This window comes from Cryptomeria japonica, chromosome 3, assembly GCF_030272615.1.
Source record: "Cryptomeria japonica chromosome 3, Sugi_1.0, whole genome shotgun sequence".
NCBI lineage: Eukaryota > Viridiplantae > Streptophyta > Pinopsida > Cupressales > Cupressaceae > Cryptomeria > Cryptomeria japonica.
In genome coordinates, this window is record NC_081407.1 from 259,060,178 (window position 1) to 259,080,112 (window position 19,935).

Sequence of the window (19,935 nt, forward strand, 5' to 3'; positions counted from 1 at the left end):
ATGTTGGAATGCATTAGCTGTGAGCAATATTGGATCTAACCAAGTAGTTTGTGCTATTAGATAGATCAAACACTTGTTGATTACTCACATATTTGACAAGTTTGTAGGCCTTAGCTAGGTAGGCCTCAAAGCCTTTGTAAAATCCTCTAACAAGGTGGTTCACACATGTGAATCTAAAATCCTCTAACAAGGTAGTCTTTAATTGGACTTATCTACTAACAGAGATTGAGATTCCTAACAGGATCTATTCTAGTGAAGAACATTGTAAGACCGTAACTGGTCTGACCTTAACCGGTCTGGTTTCTATTTTGCAGATAGTGACTTGTGAGTTCCATCTCACCGTAGTTTTTCCCAGTTGGATTTCCACGTCAAATATCTTATGTTATGGTTGTATTGCTTTTGTGGGTGAATGCTTTATTCGCATTTTGGTTTGCATGTGTAGTAACCGGCTTGACTGTTAGACTGCTTTACCGGTTTATCTTTAGACTGTGTAAGTGTTTTAGTGTAGAGATTTTTGGCATACTAATTCACCCCCCCTCTTAGTATTCATCAATAATAATCAGCGAAACTACAATAGCCAGAACCAAAATCAAAGGTACAATAATAAACCTTATAATAGGCAATGGAATATGGGTCTGAATAATGGTGGGGTGAACCATGACCACCCGGATGCATGGGATAACCCAAACCACACACAAAGTGTTAACCTTGCTAATATGAATCTACTAACAAATTGGGGTAGGTTGCATGACACGACTTCCCATTCTGAGGTTAATTGTGCACAGTTCAAGAAAATCATAAGAATTGCTCAAGCTGACGCTCAGCCCAAAGATTGTTCCAATGATGAACCGGATAAGGTTAATACTACCATGTTGGTTGATACTTTCCTGTGTAAAGAGTTTCAAGCTGAAGCTGATGGTGAACCATGTGTATACAATGCTCAATCCTTTCAGACTAGGAACAATTATAATCTTAGAAGTCAAGGAAAGGCTCCATTAACAGAGCCACCTCCCCCGACGGGCGGGTTTGTACCTCTAGATGCTAATGCAAGCAACAATCCTCGTCCACCCCAAGATTTCTAAGGAACACACCCTTAGCAAGTTCAGGGGCAAGATTATGTTCTGAAAGGATCATTTGATGTTACTAAAGAGATGGAAAGGACTGCCACTACTATGTCCTTAATGGAAGTATTGAGATATTGCCCCGAATAGAAGAAGGCTCTCCTTAGGAAGTTGCAGATGTTAGAATCACAGAGTAATGAGGTTAAGATGGTGGATTTTAATGAAGTTAATGCTAACGTTAGTAATGATGCAATAGAAAATCCACCATTTTTACTAAGTTTGAAGATATGTGGAAAAAATTAACATAACTATTTGGTGGACTCAAGAGCTTTAGGGAACGTGATGCCTTACTCTATATGCCAACAACTTGGACTTCAACCAGTATGTGCAAATAGTAAGGTAGTACAATTAGACAAAACAGAGGCTAATGTCATTGGAGAATTGAAAGATGTATATATCCAGTTAGGCGCTGATCCTTGAATATCTCGTTATATTGACATTCAAGTGGTGGATATTCCAGAAGTATATGGGATGCTTCTCAGTAGGGATTGGTCCAAGACATTGGGAGGATATTTCTCAACTTGTTTTATGTATTTATGGCTTCCTTGGAAAGGGGTGAGCAACCATATCTGAATTGATAGTGAGGCTAAATTGAAGAAACTGGTCATGGATTATGGTGCTCTTAATGAAGTGGCATTTGCTAAGGTAAGCCCAGGGGTTTATAGAGTTAATGAGATTCTTACTTTCTCTACACCAACCCCACTTCAACCATCTCAAACCGACAAGACCGTATATAGAGGGCGGGTGAAAGAGTTCGTTATAGCAGTACAATAAGGAATGTGCTTATTAGGAAATACTATGAAGATACAAGAGTTGCTGCTACCAAAGCGGTGTCAAATACACCATGAGGAACACTCAGAAGTTTCATGTATCCCATGTCAGAATGAGATCACAAAGTTGATGAATCTGGTTCCATTCGAAGAAGATGATCATGCCAACAATATGGGGGAAGTTCAAGGTATCAAATTAGAGTCTCAGACAATCAAGCTTGTAGACAAGATTACCTTACCTAAAGAATGCAACCACGAAGTTCTTGTGGTTAAGGTTGTTAAAAATGAAGATGGAGATGTTCCTCTGGAGCTTAAGAAGGAAGAAACACAATCCAAATTTCAACCTCAATCTGAACAGGAGGTTGTTTCAAATACAATCAAAGTGCTTATACAACCAGAGATTGAACAAACTCAATTGTCACAAAGTCTTGAGCTTGAAGAGAAACAATCCTCTCTGAGCATTAACCTGAGCATTGACCCAAAGGTGAAAAATACGAAGAAACCAAAAGATGAAATGTAGTTTTTAAAGTTTGATGGGTCAAGATCCAAACAAGGCAGCAGAGCAGGTGTAGAGTTAACCAACCCAAAAGGGAAAACCCTTTTAGCTTCTTACTGACTTCAATTCCCTTGTACTAATAATGTAGCAGAGTACGAAGCTTTAATTAGAGGATTACTTTTCGCTCATAAGAAAGGAGAAAAGTGTTTAAAAGTGCAAGGAGATTCAGAGTTGGTGTTTAAACAAGTGTGAAGCCAATACGTGTGCCATGACAAGAGGTTAGCAGCATATCATAATAGAGTGTGGGATCTAATTGAAGATTTCAAGGCTTTTGACATTCAACTGGTACCTAGGAAAGTAAATGGAACACCCAATGTGCTGGTTGTAGCTGCTAGTACATTAGAACCAGTAAGCCAATCCCCTTTAAAGAATTTTTTGGTAGAATTAATCTTTGCACCTGTGGTTCTTGATAATATCAAACATTTCCAATTTTTCCTGGATGATGCCCATATCTTATCTTTTCTCACCAATTCAGGGGCTTTTGAAGATCAAATTATTGATGAGGAAGATAAATCGGATGATTTCAATAACGAAGGTAACATGGATATTTTGGATTTGCCAACCAATGTTATTCCTAAAAGGATGGTCACCTTGGAGAGACTTTTTGATTCAGACCTGAGAGTAAAAGAGAGATTAACAACCAACTCGAATGCTTGAAAATACGAGCCTCATAATATTGGTCCTGAAGAACAAGAGAAAATTGTTTATATTGGGAAGATTTGCACTCAAGGCGAAAGAGAAAAGCTGATACAGATCTTGAAAGAATTCATTGATGTAACAGCATGGGGGTATGAAGATTTAAAGACATTTGATACAACAATTATCACCCATATGATTCCCCTAAAGCCTAACATAAAATTGCTCAGGCAAAAGCAACGTCCGGTCAATGCACTGATAGAACCTTTGATCTTCAAGGAAGTGCAAAAGTTACTTTTCACTAAGATAATTTTTCCAGTACGACATTCTACTTGGGTTGCTAATTTGGTACCAATACGGAAAAAGAATGGAGAAATATGGCTTTGCGTGGATTTTCACAATCTCAACAAAGCTTCTGAGAAAGATAATTACCCACTCCCTTCTTTGGATGAATTATTACAAGTTGTGAATGGTTCACAAATGATGTCATTTTTAGATAGTTATTCAGGATATAACCGAGTGTTGGTAAATTATGAAGATCGTATGAAGATGACATTTACAATGAAGTGGGGAACATATGTGTATAAAAGAATGCCATTTGGATTGATTAATGTTGGGGCAACCTTCCAGTGAGCGATGGACACAACATTCAAAGAACTGATTGGAAAATGCATTATTATTTATATGGATGATTTGACGATATTTTCTAAGATCAGGGAAGATCACCCAGACCACCTCATAAAGGTGTTAGAGAGGTGTAGGAGATATGGGATTTCCCTTAATCCCAAGAAATGTGTGTTTGGAGTGGCTGAAGGAAAGTTACTTGGCCACGTAATTTCTGAGAGGGGGATCTCTATAGACCCAGATTGGGTAGAAGCATTATTAAAAATACAAATGCCCAGTAGTAAAAAAGAGATGAGATCTTTCTTCAGAAAGATCAATTTTGTGAGAAAATTTATTACTGGGTTTGCAGAAATAGTCAAGCCTTTGAATGAAATGATGAAGAAGAATGCTAAGGTCGAGTGGACAATTGAAGCAAAAGAGGCTTTTGCCCAGATCAAGAAATCCATCGTTGAAGCTCCTGTACTAACTAACCCAGGTTATACACTGTCATTTTACATATATTATTTTGCTTCGCTACACTCAGGGGTAGTTGTTTTGACATAGAGGCAAGTAGGAGACGAGAAGCCTATTGTATTTATGAGTTCTCCTTTCAAAAGTGCTGAGGTTAGATATTCTGCTCTTGAAAAATAGGCCTTTGCATTAGTAAGAGCGGTCAAGAAGTTTAGACATTACATCCTGAGGAGTAAGATTTATGCGATCGTTCCTGACCAAGCAGTAAAGTCACTACTCATGTAGTCTAAACTTGGAAAATGATGAGGGAAATGGATGGCAATATTACAAGAATTTGACTTAGAGATGCATCCAATGAAATTAGTCTAAGGCCAAGGATTATCTCAGGCCATGGCGACTGACATCCCTCAAATCCAGTGCCAACAATATACATTGAAGTCATTTACTCAGGACCCTTGGTACACAGATTTGGTATTTGTATTATTAAATAATAGGTGTCCTGAGGGATTGACAACTATGCAAAGATGAGCATTAAGGCTCAAGAGTGCTAATTATATGATCAAGGATTCGACACTCTATAGAAAAAATTATGAGGGTATTTACCTTCAATGCCTTGATCATCAAGAAGCTCGTAATATGATTGAGGAATTTCACGGGAAAGATGGTACAAATCATGGGTCAGCTGATGCCACTGCACATCAAATTTTGAAGGCTGGATATTATTGGCCTAGCATATTTAAGGATACTCATGAACATGTCCGACTTTGCCATACGTGTCAAACTGTAGCCTCTAGAGAAACAAATTATGCTATGCCCCCTCCAACCAGTGTTTGAGGTAAGACCTTTTGCTCAATGGGCCCTAGATTTTGTAGGAGTTATTAACCCTAACTCTTATAGCAATAGATTATTATACCTGGTTGATGGAAGCCATAGCTTTCCGCAATGCTACTGCTGAGGTAGTCCTGAAATTCATTGAAGAGCATATCATCACCAGGTTTGGTATGCCATTCGCTTTGGTATGTGATAATGGTCCTGATTTTACTTCCGTACAGTTGATGCAATGGTCATACCAATATAAAGTAATATTGAAATTTTCATCCAACTATTACACGCAAGGTAATGGGGTAGTTGAATCCACAAACAAGAACATCCTAGATGTCATCAAGAAGCTACTCGAGAAAAACCCTAGGGATTGGCATAATCAACTGAGATATGCCTTGTGGGCTGATCGAACGAGAATAAAAGCCACCCTGGGAACTTCTCCATACTACCTTGTCTATGGCCAGACCCCTGTCTTCCCAATTAACTTGCAAATACTGGTCCTCCAACTAATGAAAGAACTTGATATTGAGGATCAAGTAGAGGTTCGCCTTTTAAACTTGTTAAGACTTGATGAAAAAATAATTAATACGCTACAACACTTTGCCAAGCACCCAGCTGTTGTTAAGCGATGGTTTGATAAAAGAGCCAAGGTGAAAGCTTTTCGGATCTCTGACCTAGTCTTGTTATGGGACAAGGCCAAGGAAAAGAAAGGTGATCATCACAAATTTGAAAGGTTGTGGCTAGGCCCTTACCAAATAGCTGAAATTCTAGGCGAGAACACTTTTAGGTTGAGCTCATTGACTTGAGAACTGGTACCATTGCCCATCAATGGTCAGTTCCTCAAGCACTACTTTGATTAAATCCTTAATAAAGCTTGACCTATTGTATATAGTAGTTGGTTGTTTTTCTTTTTGGTTGTGCTTTGTTGGGCCTTGTTGTGTGTTTTTCCTTTTGTTTTTTGTTTGTTCTTTTGTTTGTTGAGTCGGGGTATATGTTTTGTTCTTGAAGATTCTGAAGGGAAGTAGGTATTCTTTGTATAACATCTTACCAAATTCTAAGAGACTTCAACTCTTTGCTATTTATATTTTCATTGTCATTTGGTTGAGTTCGAAACCTTTGTCTATACTCGTTCAAAGTGGTATATAATCGTTTAATTATGATACGAGTTTTTGACTTTCAATTTGGAAAAGGCTAGCTTGATAAACTCAGCACTAACGTCACATTAAGATACATCAGAAATACTTTGTGAGATAATAGATAAACTGGGTGTCAAGTGAAAAATCCAAAGTCAATGCATTTCATGTTATCCACCATGGCTTCCAACCTAGTCATCAAACTTCAATGTTTGGAAGTTGCTTGAGAGATTATTGAAGAAAGAAGTCATTCTCTACATCCTATAAATCTCTATCAAAAGACAAAGAGAGAAGAGAGAAAAACAAAATAAAATATATATATATATAATAAGATAAATGATCTTCTTAAGAAACTCAAATGGGTGTTTCAAGTAATCTCCACTGGGGCTATAGACGCCTGGCTGGTAGTGGAGCACTACTTGACAGAGGCCAGAGGTATCTCTGTCGGAGCTATAGATGCCTGGCTGGTAGCAGAGCTATGCCCAGGATAACCTTGCATGAAACACGATTAAAGACTTCACCTATGTAATTTGCGTCTAGTTTCCTCTGCCTATCTACATTATTGAAATGATGGAGTAATAAATCATACGCACACACTTAAGAGTCAATCATGTCTATTTCTCATCTTGGTTGTTTGTTCAAATCACTTATTCATTTTAAAATTATTATACATCCTTTTGAGTGATAATAGCCTTACGTATTGAGTTAACTAGAGATTCTGAAATTCTAAATTACCTATAGTCATTTTTCCCATATAGTCGCCATTTGTTATGCCTAGCATATCCATTTCCCCATTTGGTTTCCTTGAGTCAAAATATGGACTCCCTTTTTTTTTAGTTTCTTTCTTCTCTTTTTGGTGTCGACCTTGGAACTCCAGAGTCCCAGAGTCCCGAGGTCCCTTTTGATTTTACCTCAGAACTTCAGAGTCCCGGAGTCCCGAGGTTCTTTTTGGTGTCGACCTTGAAACTCTGGAATCCTGGGGTCCCAAGGTCCCTTTTGGGTTTTACCTTGGAACTCTAGCATTCCGGAGTCCCAAGGTTCTTTTGGTTCTTGCCTCAGAACTCTGGAATCTTGGAGTCCCGAAGTTCTTTGCTTTTCTGAGCTTGAAACTCTGGAGTCCCGGAGTCCCGAGGTCTTGGGTCTTTCAACCTCAAAACTCTGGAGTCCCGGAGTCTCGAGGTCCCTTTGGTTTTCCCTTCTGTCGACCCCAGAACCTCATAGTCCCAAGGTCGTGTTTATGGTTTTGGTACGGAAGGGTTTTGGGCGGCTATATATATAAGATAATGAGCTTTTTGAGTTCATTTGTGCATTCAGAGTTTCTCCTCCCTAGCTCCAAGTTGCGAACCTCCGGACTCCTGAGCTCTCTTTCTTGGCATCCGTTTGATTTTTCGATTCACTAGATTGGTGAATTAGTTTTCTCTCCTTATGTTTTTCTTGGTTTGATGTCTTTTCGTGTTTTTGTTCTTTTTGTTATTTTTGTTTTTGTTGTTTTAAGCGCGTGCCCTAGCTTTCCACCCCAGAACCCCGAAGTTCCGAGTTTCATGTTCCAATCCACCCCGGAACCCTGGAACCCCAGAGTTCCGGGTTTCATGTTCCATTCCACCCTGGAACTCTAGATCCCCGGAGTTCCAGGTTTTGCCTTCCATTCCACCCTGGAACCCCGGATCTCTGGAGTTCCGGATCATCCCAAATCTCGAGCCCAGAATGACGAAACCCCGGAGTTTCGAGCCCTTTTCCTTTTTGCTTACCCTAGGACCCCGAAGTCCTGAAGTGGATCGTGAATTATGTTTAATATTGAGGACTAAAATTTGTGTTTTGCCTGCAGGTTACAGTGGTTAGATGGACTCATCTGCCAACAAGAGAGGTAAAGAAATTAATAGACTTCCAACCACCATGAAGTACCAATATCAAGGATAGGTTCATGTTTCAAAGATGGATGATCAAATTAGATGGGTCACAGACACCGAAGTGGGACACATAGAGATTGGGGATATTGCAACCCAATTGGATAAACCTAACCTAGATGCTCTCCACTGAAGAATAAAGAGGTTAGGTCTTGTGGAAGCTACTATATTCCCACAGTCGCTTCAAGCACCAGAGTTTATAATGACAATCGCTCCATTCTACAATCCAAAGACAAGACAGTGTATGGATGCACATTGAAAGACTGTTATTGACTTGTCACCAGATATGCTAGGGTTCATCTTCAGAATCCCAACTAGGGAAGAGGCATTCTTATTAATAAAAGAAGAGGCCTTGAAAACATGGAATGAGAAGGTGTCAGCTAGCAAAAGACACATGAATACCAGCTGGTTGGAAGAGGAGAGGAAAAAAGGGCTCAAGGCTATAGAGATCTTGAGGGCAAACTTCAAAGAGCCTCAGAGGGACTTGATTATCATGCTCAACAGGGCCTTCGGCAAGCCTGACTGCAAGCATTTCCACCCTTGGATGTTCCAATTTATGAGTACCATATTGATAGGAAAGCAATACTTTCATTAGCCACAAATCCTTTCTGACAATATTTGTAAGCAGATGAAGGAGGTGCAGCACACCCAGAAGTTCTTTTTTCACATCCTATGTCATTTGGGTAGCTGCCAGAGCTGGAAAATTTCTAGGCCTACAGGTAGAAGGGTAGTTAGGAGAGGAGGGACAAAAAAAGATATGGGAATATTATTCCCAGCTCACTCTAACAAATGTAGAGAAACACTTCAAGAGGATTAATGATGCCTTCATCTTCCCTATAATCATTAAGTTGACTGGAGACATAGGATATCAGATAAGCACAGAAGCCATGGCTATTATCCAAGAGTGGGCATGTTGGTTCATCCAAAACACACATTCCACTTACATCAGAGTTAATGGATTCACAGGGAATCCAATGCTGCTACCTCATTATTGCAACGATAGGGTAATCCTACTGGAGTATGTAAGACAACTTCTTGGTCTCCAATCACTACTATCCTCTAAACATAAAATAGGTATTGACTTCTTGGTGTCCATTGGGTACTTCGCGTGTTCTAAAATACAAGTGGCAAAATTGGCCGAGCAAGAGCTTCAGGATTTGAACCTGAAAGAATATAATCATACTAGGGAATTTTATGATCCCTAAGGGAAACTTAAGCAAGCTATGCCTAAGGCATATGAGGGGCATAGGCCTAGCTTGGAAGACTTTTGGGCCAACTTGCAGGATAGCTTTGAAGTCAGGGAGAAGAATTATAATAGGTTGTTTGTGCCACAGGTTAGAGACTTTGGTATCAAGAATAACCTCCCTAAAGACCTGAGGGATGATGGAGATTTCCTCAACCCAATTTATAAAGAATCAGGGATAGACAAGAGGCTCCTCTACCTAGTGAAATGGTTTGCAAGTGAGGATACAGATATGGAGAAGGTCTCCCAAGTAGTCATCAATAGGACTAAGCAATGGTTAAGCTAGAGGGTCAAACCTAGTGCATCAAAAACAAAACAAAAAAAATCCACCTCAGGGCTATCGCAGTCAAGAGGCCATAAAGAGTATGCTCAGAAAATGAGGTTAGCTTCAAGATAGAATACCTCCATTGACCCAGGTGAGGAGGAAAAGCCTCAAGAAAGTACTAAGGACTTGCTAAAGAAAATCCAAGAAAAGATGAAGGAGTCTGAACTACTAAAGAAGGGTGCAGACCTAGGGGTGACCGATGGGCTAGGCGTCGTTCCACTTGCTAGAGTTCTCCCACCAAGGACTGCTATAGGCCACACTGGAGGAGAAGATACTGAAGAATAGGAAGAGAACCTAGAAGCCACCAAGGAGGTACCTTCTCAGCCACCCTCCACAGGTACAACAAGTCCTTTGGGCACCGTTTCTCCCACACCACCATTTGTTAATGTATCCACAGGGCAGCCCGTAGTGCAAGGTTTTACATCCACTACTAAGAAAGTGAAAATTAGAAACGTCGAGTCTGACTCTGACCAAGAGGAAGAGGATCTCGACCATCAACACCCTATAGGTAGTGAGCTAGAAGGAGGTGAAGTAGAGCATATCCTGAATGAAAGGTTGATGCTAGCTCCTCAAGAGCAAGAAGACTTGCTTAAGGATATAGAAGTCGGGCAAGCAGAGATGGAGCTAGGGAATGAAGAAATGGCATTCAATGAGGAAGTTAGTGGTAAGCTAGGAGAGTTACACAAACAACAATATCTCCAAGCTAACTTAGCCCACTAAATTTCATCATTCCAGGTTCCTGGCCAAACAGGAGTTGAAGCAGAGGAACAGGTAAAGGAGCAGATAGAGGTGCATGTTATAATTGTTGAGATTGTATCACATCAAAGTGACAAAGCTGAAGATATACCAGAATGGTTAGAGTTTACCTTTGAGAAGAAAAAGATAAAAGCAGAGCTTCCCAAGGTTACTCTACAACAAGCAATCACTGAGGAACTACCAAAGATTAAGAAGTTGTAGACGGTTCACCACCTATCGAAAACTAGTTCCGGTGAAGTGATTGTAGATGTAGCAGTTCCATCATAGGCCGAGGGACAAGCTTTTCCCAAATACCAAGTATCACAGGTAAACCTAGGTAAGCAGACCAAGTGGGGAGAGTTAGATACCTTGGAACTAGCCACAAGCATTGTCATAGGGCGCGTGGAAAAGGAGCATAGTTAAAATGTAGAACTTAAAGCACAGCTCGGGCAATATAAACAACTCTTGGTAGAAATGTGAAAAACTTTGGACTCCTGTAGGACAGATGACTTGCCTTCAACCTCATCCTTTCCAGAAGGAGATGTAAAGGCACTATTGGAGGTGAGACAAGTAGTTGTGGCCGCTAAGTCAAGGACTCAAATGAATGCAACCAAAATTAGGTTGTTTCTATAGGACATGATGGAAATATACCATAAAGCGGTACAGGTAGGTGGAGCTTTGGTAACCTGTTCCACACATTGGGAATGGAAGGAGAACACCTTTAATAAATAGCTCCAAATTTTGAAAAAGATACTACAGTTAGGAGAGGAGCTGATAATAAAAGAAGACCTCTTAGGAGGAGATAGTTGTGAGAATTTGCAGTCCTACATATACATTTTGGAGATGAAGGTAGAGATGTATCAGCAGTATGTCAAGGAGATGACTAATATTCGGGGCCCTCTTCTCAAAGAGATTTTGTAATGAATATACTAGGGCCTTTTGGCCTTAGAATGGCCGATACTGGAATAATGGACCAACAACAAGTTTTGAATCAATGGGATGCATATGAGGCACAAAACTTAGGACATGCTACCCAGTTCGATGTTGCACTTATGGATAGATACACAGTTGATTACTTAGTGTTAGGAGGTGGCGGATACGGTAAAGGAGTTAGAGGAACAAGGAGTACATGCAGAGGAGACTCTGAAGAAGTATAAATTTAGAATCAAGCATGTAGCCAATTTGCCAGTCCAAGCAGTTGCATGCATAATTGAAAATTATAAGGCATTTACCAAGAAATAAAAAAAAGCTAGGCACACAACTGGTAAAGATAGCAAAGCTTTTTCTTGATTTTGAAACTGCTCTTCTTACTCAAAGTTCCAATTTTGAAAATCCTGCATGGTTATGAAAACATGGCTCACCCAGCATGGTCTTCGTAGTGCTCATGCAACATCTGCTTCATAGTTATTAAGTGGAGTGTCCAGGCAGAAACTTGGAAGTTAACTGTGACTCCTAATTTTAGTTCTTAATTTAGGGTAGAGTTATTTCCTAAATAATAGGGTGAAAAAACTTCTATAAATTGAGAAGTTGAATTCATTTGTAAGGGTCCCCAAATTGATGATTTGTGGCCCACTTAGAGATTTTTAGAGATGTTTTGCAGATTGTTAAGAAGTTTGAGTTAATTTTGCTATACATTCATGGAGATTAATATGAAAAGCAGCTTCTAGATTGCCTGATTTACATCTATCTTCTACCAAATTGTTCTGTGTAATTGGTAACGTCTATTATTTTGAGTTTGCAACGTGGTAATCTTTTTATCTATTATGATATGAACCATATTGTGCACGTTAGTGGTGTATGGGAATTATTGTAATAGGCCATATTATTGATGATTCTATGTCCATAGATTTGTGAAATTGATGATTTTGTAGGTTTTATGGAAGTCCTTTGTTAAATGCTAACTTGGATAATATCTGATAATTGCTCAAATTGCAGGGAACTAATTGAATAGTTTATTGAGTTGTCATTGTATTGATCTTTATTGTTATTTTCTTGTTTCCCTTATGCTTCACATTTTATTTCCCCAGAGACTCTTAAATCATAAAATACAAATAAAAGGAAGTGCAATTGTTCGTAAACTAGCGAGATTTAGTTCTAACCAGCAGGCCCCTTTATAGGTATAACCACATCAGCCATTGAGTTATCCATCACCATTGAGACCTGACTACAAAGACCTTGGGGTAGTGAGTTCTTCTGAACCCATTACTTTTTAGGAGAGGTGGTGAGTGTCTGCATAAACTACCTGACTATTGGTGAGCGTGTCAAAACACACGTCAACACCATCCACAAGCAAATGGTCAAGTAGAAGTCATAAATAGGTATCTAGAATCCATTCTTACTAAAAAAGTAGTTGTTCATAAAAAATATTGGTCTCATAGACTTTTAGAAGCCATTTGGGCATAAAGAACAACATGGAAGACACCAATTGGTTTTACACCTTTTAAAATGGTGTATGGAAAAACACCAGTGATGCCTATTGAGTTTTAACACAAAACTCTAAGAACAACTCTACAATTGAATATGATAGTTTATGAAGCACAAAGAGACCACATTCACCAATTCAATGCTTTGGATGAGTTGAGAAAGATGGCTGTCCAACAAACACAACTTATTCAAAGTCAAAGAGCAAAGTGACATGATACGTACATAAAGGAGAAGAAATTTCAAGCAAGTGACTGGGCACTACTGTATGATTCTAGATATAAGGATACTGTGGGAAAGCTACAGACAAGATGGCTAGGCTTGTATGAGATAGAAGAAGTTTTTAAAAATGGAGTAGTTTGCTTGACCACTATTGATCTAGTCCAATTCAAGCTTTTAGTAAATGATCATCGACTTCGCCTCTATCATAAGCCTGCAACCAAAGAACAGTTCCTGTAGCAATTCACTAGTCAAGATCAACTATCAGTTCATGCAGAAACTGGTGAAGTTCCTATAGAAAATGGAGAAGTTCCTTCAGAAACCAAAGAAGTTCCTACAACAACTGAAGGAAGCATTAAGGGAGCGGTTCCTGCGGCTTCTACAGGGAACGTTCCTAACACTCAATAAATTTTTCAAGCATCATTTCATAAAGATATTTCCATGTCTTATGGAAATAATATTCTCCATTAATAATTTTTCCATCCACGTCATCCCACTTCATTTCTTTGTCTATCATTTCATTCACGTCACATCATTTCATTTAACCCTTCTTTTTAGATAACCGTTTCATGTAGTATTTATTGGCACGACTGCAGGTACGTACATAGTTTATTTTTTATTAATTATGCATTTATTGTTTCACTATGATTATTGCCTATTTCAAATTCACGTACACTTCCCTCTGTCCTTTTTGCATGTGTCGACACGTGTCATAATAAGTTGGGGGGGGTGTTTTATGGTCTGGTTTCTAGGTTAAGTAATTATACGTCCTTGTCAGTAAATTGATTTGATTTTCCTAGCATCATTCTCTTGAGTGAGACATTCTTTGGTACGAGTAAGCAATGCATTCTGCCACCAAAACTGGAAGTAAGGGTGGGTATTTTCAAGCAAATACTTTCAGTTCTACGGATTTCTTAGGCCCTCATTCTTAGCTGCAGAAATTATTTTGTGAGCTAAAATAGTCAAGGGTGGAGATCCTATCCGCCATGACGCGTTGCTGCAGGATGCCTTGTGTGAGCATTATTTCTGACTGCATGGGTGGATTGATTATTTTTTGAAAATAACAGATTACAATGAAGAAATTGCTTCCGAATTTAAGCGTTCATTCAATGAAGGAGAGGCTTATGTCAAGGGATTGAGGGTTATTTCTATAGAACAATGAATAGCTGAAGTTACTGGGTTGTTGTAGGAAGGAGAGTTGTTTCTTGAATCTAAGGATGCAAGAAGCACCAGGTCTGAATTCACATAGCCCATAGATGGACCTTTGACGATGGACAAACAAGGAGCTAGACAAGCATCTCTTCCAACAGAATGGCCCCAGGTGGCATTGTATATAATAAAATACATTACTTGCAATGGAAGGTATTCAAATTTACATTCCATCCATTTAAAATTGCTTAGTCATTTATGGCATGGCTGAAGGGTAAATGTTCCAAATTTTCTATACCACCTTATTTCCATAAGTGCCAAAGAAACACGAAAGGGTGGAAATCATTATGGCAGTCATCATGGTTTGATAAAATTGTTAGTAGAACGTTCTCTTAGGGATTTTTATCAAATGGCATGGGGGGTATTTGAAGATATACTGCAATTTAGGGTTGAATATGCTCCTATTGCAGAGCAATTAGCAGCCCCACAGGAGGATATAGGAGAACCCTCATCTCTTAGAGTTTCTGCAGGAAATGAACCTCTCGTTGCCAAAGAAGATTTGACTGTGGCAGAAGATGTGGTGGTTAAAACAAACATTGAGAAGCCCTCCACTCATTTCCAGAGAGGAGCAACATCTTCTAAAAGAAAAGGGAAGGAAGTAGAGACAATTGATGCAGAAGGAGAAACAATGGTGTAGCCTCAAGTCACGTAGGTTTCTCCTGCAGCCAAAAGGTGTAAGTTGGAGGGAAATTCTCCTGCAACAACGCCTCTAGTAGAAACCGTTCCTTTGGCTTCTCCAAAAGTATATGCAAGAAGGACTCGGTGTAGTACATAGAAAGTTCAACCAACAGGGGATACAATGGAGGTCATTTCAGTAGAAACATCAGAAGAGGAACATGGGAGTCCAACAGAGGTTAAATTTCAAGAAGAACATGGCGCCGACAGACTTTCAAGTCTGGCATTTGTGGCAGAACAATTTGAAGAACCTGTTGAAGAAATTTCATACCCTAAGGTAATAGCTAATAGACCTCCATCATCTCTCACTAGTTTGTCTATTGCATTAACATTTTATAGGTAGTGGGAGATAGAGAAGGCTAGGTTACATGGAATTATTGATAAGCAACAAAGGGAAATTGAAAAGAGGGATAATCAGATTGCAAAATTGGAAGCTAAAGTTGACACAATTACCAGTATGGTCCCTTAATTGATACAATGTAGGGCTCCACCAAGGGTTTATGCCTTGCATCTAAAAGAGAAGTATTTAAGTTTTAAGCTAAACCGCATTATTAGAGACGTTAGTCCTTCTTTAGACACCCCGAAAGAATTTTATGATGCTTATCAGACCTATCCAATAGCTGTTAAAAATTTATTGTGTGAATTCCATTTGCATAACTATAATGTGACTTCTGCTAGTGAGTGGAATCCCTTGTTATACATTGGTGACATCCACATAAAAGCATTAATGTTATGGGTGAAAAATGAAATTAGCATGGGGACTCAGGCTAAAGCATATAGAAATATTGAATTTGATTGTCCATTGCCACTCAGGACTAAAGCCAAGGACCCATAGGAGTCAAGTGCTACCAATGAGGGAGGAAATATTTTGGGCATATGAACACATGATTGAAAATGAAAGTGCAACTACAGTTGACTATCTAACTCAATGTTGGAATGATCTTTCGGAGGACTTAAAATAGGGTGAACCTCATTCACTGCCAAATTTTTATGCAGCTATACAGAGAGCCCCTAAATACATCCATTTGGGTAGGATGAAAACCAATGGTTGGCTACATTTGATCTTCCAGTCCCCTATCCTCATGTGGCCATTATTGGGATGTAGGATTACAGTTAAACCCTATGAAGCAGCTACAGAAGAAGCCAGATGGACCAGACTAGAAAAGATGAAGTGATTTTATTGGAATTTGGCTTTAGGAGGGACAGGTTAGGGAACTATTGGTGACATGCAAATTAGTGCCCAAATCAGAAACTTTCCTCTTGCTAGAGTATCAACAAGACACTAAGTTGGGGAGAATGATGAGTTAAGATATTAGCTCCTTTTATTTCTATAACTTTCATGTTTTAACTTGTATAATGGGATGGTAATGATGTATTAGTATTTGACTATATGCGTTTCAGATGTTAGCTGAACCCATAAAATTTTGTTTTATCTTTGTCAATTAATCATGTTGCCATGCAAGTTATTCCTGCAGCCATGTGATTTGTTCATGTTTCCATACTGATTGTCATAGGAGATATCATGTTTGAAATGAATTAGTGTTATGATTAATTAAAATAGATATGTATATGCTTGTATGTTCTCTCTTTTTGATTGCAGGAATAAAAAAGATGTTGCGGAGAAGGTTGTCCTGTCATGTCGAGAAGACAACTTGAGTTATTCAAGGGGCGACTAAGAGTTCAAATCAGCAAAGAGGATAATGGGTGTAAGGAACGACAAAGGAGTAGTAGGGCACACAAGATTCATTTATGACTGACTTTAGTGAGTATCAATCTTGTAATACAACCATGCTATATTCTTGGTTGTGGTTTGGTGTAGATCCACATTTTTAGTGGCTTAACTCCAACTATTCTCCTTCATGAATGTTATCCGCCTCTTCTCATCGGCGTGATCTTAATTGTAGGAAGTTGTTGTAATTTTATTTAAATAACTGTCTCTGTCTCTTCTCTAAGGTTAGAAGGAAAGAGAGGAAAAAGAGAAGAAGATTGAGAAATAAAGTTTAAGAGTGTTTTAGTTTTCTTTCATTCTAAATGATGTATCGACTTTTGAAAAACAATGAATAAAGTTATGTTATTTTGAGCACTTAGAGTCATTTTGGAAGCCTGGATACACTCATCCAAGGGGGCCCACTTGGTGAGTGATCATGTGCCTTTATTAAATTTACTTTTCCTTTTCTATCGCAGTAGACGTCCTGGCATTGAATGTTCCTATAGCCACTAGAAATAGATCCATTGACTGTTCCTGCAGCCAAAGCAAACAGAGTAATTCTTGTTTGACAGATATGGGATTAGTTAGCATTTCTTTAAATGAGTTTTATGTTAATGAAGATTTTTCCTGTAGCCATTCAATTGTTTTAATTCTTGCTTGTTTTTCCTAGATAGATTTTAGTTGCTGCAGTAATGTAGTATAGCTATCGCAGGAACTTAGTGCATATATAATCCAGACCCATTTCAAGTAATATGTCCCTGGGTTGACAATCAAATGAACTTCAGTTATGGAGATAGTAACTTCACAGAGTGAATGTCCAAACTTTGGGTTGAGACTTTAACTATAGTTATTATTCCTATTGGTGGAGCGAACACTCTGATAGAATCTTGATCGCTTGAAGAGATCTGAGATGGCAGCTCAAGGTATTTTATTTAAGAAGGATAGTCCAAGGTTTGATGGAAGAAACTATACTATATGGAAGAACCAGATGGAGGTGCACTTGAAATGACTTAGAGAAGATTACTAGAAGATTACAAAGAATCCCTATGTTGTTTCTCATAATGTACCATCCACTCTTGATGAGGTTAAGGAAGAAGAATAAAATATTAGAACGAAGGAAGCATTGCGTAGTGCCTTAACTGATTCACAAATGAGAAATGTTATGGGACTTCAGACCACACATGAAATCTGGAAGAATCTTGAGATCCTTTATGAAGGAGATAAATAGGTGAAAGTTTCTAAGTTGAAGAGTTTGAAAGAAAAATATGAGACATTAAAAATGTGAGATGATGAGAACATACATTCCTTTATGGCTAAGGTGAATGACCTTGTCCTAGGTATCAGATGTACTGGTGGAAGATTGAGGAATATGAAATTGTTGCTAAGGTGTTCAAATATTTGCCTCCTACCTATAAGCATAAGGTTTCTGCTATTGATGAGATCCACAGTTTGACTACAGTGACAAGAGATATGTTGGTTGGAAAGCTTGCTACATTTGAGTTGAGTGGGTTTGGAGAATCACATGGAAAATATGAGACAATATTTATAGAATCTACCTTTGTATCCAGTAAGTAGAAGTATGATCTTGATGAGTGAAAAATATCTAGATATGAGAGAGAGAGAGAGTGAGAGAGAGAAAAGAGATTGAAGAGAAAGAAAGGGAGCTTGATGAGCTTGAAGCATTGATTGCCTAGAGATTGCCTAAAGGTGGCGGTAAGTATGATGGAATGTTTCCTTTGAAATGTTTCTCTTATAATAAGATATTTCATTTTGCCTCTAGATTCCCAGTGAGAATGGCTAAGTATGATAGACATGATAAGCATGATAGGAATGATAGATATGAGAAGCATGAGAAGTATGATAAGCCTTATAAGTTTAACCAAAAGTTTAGGAACCATAAGAACTGCTATTATGCTGTAGATGAAGGTGTTACTGATGATGAATCAAAAGGAGATGAAGTTTTGTTTATTGTTATTAAAGAGGATAAAAATGTACCTATTGATTCCACTAGTTGTTATGTTGAGGAAAAAGATTTGGTAGCTAAGGTAGAAGAAAAGGATGAATGGGTGATTACAGCAGTTGTTCACATCATATGATTGGTGATAAAAGTGAATTTGTGAGTGTAGCATCAGAATTAGGAATCATCAAAGCAAGATAAACATAATAATCAATGGCTCAATCACAAAAACTCATTGCAAATGAACCTAATTCCAAGCACACTCAATAGAGGTATGAAAACAAAGCATTCAAAATGAAAATTATGCAAACCAGATGTAGAATTGAATACTCCTTCCATGCGGCTCCATTGTTGTTCTTTCCTCTTCAATGGGTTTGTGGATCTCACCTACAAGTGCACATACAATTGAAAGCAAGATTGATGAAAAGCTCAAGAGTACTAGAAGCGTAAGTTCGGTAGTTTGATAAAAATTCAGATTAGCTTTGATTGAAAATCATCCAATTTATAGAAGAATTGGAGAAATGAACAAATTAGCATGATAGTGATTTGAATAGAAATTCAAATCAAGAATAGCAAAATTATGACATATCTATGACAAATTGCTATGCAAGGCTTATGACAATTCTATGACAAATTTCTATGTCAAGAATTTATGACAAATTTCTATGTCAAGAATTTATGACAAATTTCTATGTCAAGAATTTATGACAATTTATGACAAATTTCTATGTCATTTCCATAAATTTAGGAGAGAAATAGGAGGAAATTGAATTTAAGAATTAAGAAATTAGAAAAATAGGGAAAAGAGGAATTAAGAAATTAGAAATTAAGTAAATTAATTAATAATCTTTCATTTATTAATTAATTCACAAAGAGGAATAATTAGCCAATTAAATGAACATTTAATTGTGACAAGAAGACTTAGGATAAATAAATAAATTATTTAACCTAGAGGAAGAAAATGACAAGCAAGGTTAAATGACTAAATCATGAAACCCTAAAGAGATGGATTAGCAATGCAAAGATGACAATTAGGTCTTGATTGAAGATAATTAATGTCATGATTTTGAATTGATAAATGACCAATGTGACAAAATGATTTGATTGAGAAAATGCACCAATTGATGAGGAACAATGACAAATTGACCAAATTGACATGATTGGAAAGGACAAGGATCGATGACGAATCGATCGCAATATGACAAGATTGACAAGGACAAAGATCGACCAAAATCATGACTGAAGATTGTTGTCGACAAGACCAAATTTGAAAGCGAGACAAATGAAGAGTGTAGAAGAATGACTCGATGCTCCCAAATGATAAAAACCAAGTGCGTGACATAGGAGAAATGTTAATGTGACGCAAAAACCTAAAATGAGGCAATGCGCAAATGTTAAAGTATGACCTCGCAAGCGTTGACCATTTT